General features: G+C 36.9%; 1 pseudogene; it reads right to left on the bottom strand.

Annotated features, from left to right (window-relative positions):
- Positions 1-276: 276 nt before the first annotated feature.
- On the bottom strand, positions 277-1,301 carry LOC129398344 (histone-lysine N-methyltransferase SETMAR-like; annotated as a pseudogene).
- Between the last annotated feature and the right edge of the window lie 1,956 nt (positions 1,302-3,257).

Consider the following 3,257-nt stretch of genomic DNA (forward strand, 5'->3'; position numbering starts at 1 on the left):
TTTATAAACTAGGTTATATTTAAGAGAAAAAAAGATATTTGTAAAATCCACATTTGGAATGCTACAGGACATCTATAGGATATTTTAAGTTTTAGGAGAAATCAGAAACCAGATAACTCCAGAAAAGAACTGAATAAGCCTGTCAATCTCAGCTGTCTCCCATAATGTCACAGTAAGAAACCAGTCCAGAGATAATTCTATTAGGTGGGTGCAAAATAACTGCGATTTGCGGCCAGGAATCTTAAATCATTGTAACTAGGCTCAAACACATCCTTATTAATCAAAATAGGAATTATTACAATCAACACATTTTTGCCAACAAGAAATAAGTTTCTTTATTCCTGTGGCATAAAAATCCGTGCTTTGGGATTCGACAAACTCTTGGAAAGCATTTTCTGCATCCTGCTGGTTGTAGAAGTGTTTTCCCTACAAGAGTTGTCGAGATGCTGGAAGAAGTGGTAGTCAGTTGGTGAGAGGTCAGGTGAATATGGCGGGTGAGGCAAAACTTTATAGCCCAATTTGTTCCACTTTTGAAGCATTGGTTGTGCCATGTGTGGTCGCGTGTTGTGCAGAATTGGGCCCTTTCTGTTGATCAATGCCAGCTGCAGGTGTTGCAGTTTTTGGTGCATCTCATTGATTTGCTGAGCATACTTCTCAGATGGACTGGTTTCACTGGGAATCAGAAAGCTGTAGTGGATCAGACCTGCAGCAGACCACCAAACAGTGACCATGACCTTTTTTTGGTGCAAGTTTGGCTTTGGAAAGTGCTTTGGAGCTTCTTCTCAGTCCAACCACTAAGCTGATCATTGCCGGTTGTCATATAAAATCCATTTTTCATTGCATGTCACAATCCAATCAAGAAATGATTTCTTGTTGTTGTGTAGAATAAGAGAAGATGACACTTTAAAACGACAATTTTTTAAATTTTTGCTCAGCTCCTGAGGCACCGACCTATTGAGCTTTTTCACCTTTCCAATTTGCTTCAAATGCTGAAAGACTGTACAACGGGTGACGTTGAGTTCTTCTGCCACTTCTCTTGTAGCTGTAAGAGGATCAACTTCGATGATTGCTCTCAGTTGGTCATTGTCAACTTCCAGTGGCCGACAACTATGCTCCTTATCTTCAAGGCTCTTTTCTCCTTTGCAAAACTTCTTGAACCACTACTGCACTGTATATTCATTAGCAGTTTCTGGGCCAAATGTGTTGCTGATGTTGTGAGTTGTCTCCACTGCTTTGCGACCCATTTTGAACTCGAATAAGAAAATTGCCTGAATTTGCTTTTTGTCTAACATCATTTCCATAGTCTAAAATAAACATAAAATAAACAGCAAGTAATGTCATTAGCCAAAAAAAAAAGTGAGAAATGCTTACTAAAATGATGTATAGAAGAACTATACACTAACCATATTTATTTAAGAATGTACTCCAATATCAAATGGCAGATTTTAACAATGCAAAAGCTACAATTACTTTTGCACTCACCTAATATGTTCTTTTATCTGGATTTGTATGTATTTTCTGGGATAAAGAGTAACAGACAGACTAGTATATTAGTGACACAATTTACTAGCTACATAATCTTGGACAAATTACTTGACCTCTCTGAATCTTACTTTTCTCCTCTGTAAAATGAGTATTTGGAAACATGCTATGATATTTGAGGTTTTCTTCAGAAAGGGAAGATACACTCTTCAAAGCCAGTCCTCCTCTTTTCCTTTGCAGTGCTGGACTATTATTGTACTTTATCAAATATTTCAACTTACAGAGATGGCCGGGGCTGGGCAGAGAGCTGTGGATGTATAAAGAAGAAGTAGGCTTTGCTACAGTGAGCCAGGTCATTGTCTAAGACTTTGATGTTAACTTATAAAAACTTTTAAGAAAAACTATAATTTCAAAATTTTCCGAAGTTATTTGGGGAAAAAAATGTCTACAATCTTCAAAAACAAGCTTAGATTTCATCAGGCATATAGGCTTCATTCCCATATTATTATTTAGATAATAACTAGACAAACATCCCTGGTATGCTAAATAATTTGAAAAATCTCAGGTGACATGGATACACCAAAAAGAAAAATTAAGTGATATTAAAAAATAAATGACTGGAATTTTGCCCCATGAAGGACAGAATGTTGGGAACAGACCAATGCTTCTTCTAAAACAAGTAATAAATCAAGATGAAATGTAAGAATAATTGGCTTAAAGGCAAAGGAGATCTGCTGAAGCCATGAGGACCTGAAGGTCTGAGGCTTTAGAGAGGGCAGAACCACAGGGAGGTGAGCTGAAAATGCGCTGCTGCTTTTTTCCTGTGGCCATTTGACTGATTATGGGCAAGAACAAGAGGCTGAGAATCTACCTTGCTCAAGTAAAGAAACATCTTTAGGTGACAGAAAAATGGACAGGGCTTTGTGTGGTCTTAAAGGTTTGGAATGAAAAATTGGAGACCTGGGAACCTCAAACACCATCCAGCTTCCCTCTCAAGAAGTCTGTTAAATTCTGAAGCTCTGTGAGGCAGCAGGCTAAAAATCTAAGAAGAAAACATTTGAGCAGAATTTTCTGCAGTCTTGTGCTGAGAAAACAAAGAGTAGAGTTTAAGGCCTACTAGTGGAACACACCAGGCCTTCAGTTAATAGCCTTGAAGAGCTATATGGTAGAAACAATGGCGAATCAAAAGTAGACTGAGCTTTATAAAACTTGCAAAAATAGCTGATATTCATCTCAATGCCTGATTGGATTACAGGGATCAGCCTCTTCCTTTCTCTTCCTAGAAAAGGGAAGAATAAACTTTTTTTGGAGCTGTATGTTTAAAAGATAGAAGAAAAGTTTGATAATTTTAGCCAAGAACTGAAAATTATAAAAAATTGGAAATAAAAATATTAAAAATTAAAATATTCTGGAATTTAAGGAATTCAGTATCTGAAATTAGAAAAAGACAGAAGCAGATAGGCATGACAGGAAACAGGATTAGTGAACTAGAGTAGGTCATTAGAAAATATTCAAATTAAAGCATCAAAAGAAAAGAAAATACAGTCATGTGTCAATTAATGATGGGGAAATATTGTAAGAATGTTCTGAGAACGATGGGGATCCATTCTAAGAAATGCATCATTAGGTGATTTTGTCATTTCACGAACATCATAGAATGTACGTACGCAACCCTAGATGGCAGAGCCTACTACATACTTATACTACATGGAATAGCCTGTTGCTCATAGTTACTGTACTGAATACTGTAGACAACTGTAGCACAATGGTATTTG

Source organism: Pan paniscus, chromosome 6 (genome assembly GCF_029289425.2).
Source record: "Pan paniscus chromosome 6, NHGRI_mPanPan1-v2.0_pri, whole genome shotgun sequence".
In the NCBI taxonomy this organism is placed as follows: Eukaryota; Metazoa; Chordata; class Mammalia; order Primates; family Hominidae; genus Pan; species Pan paniscus.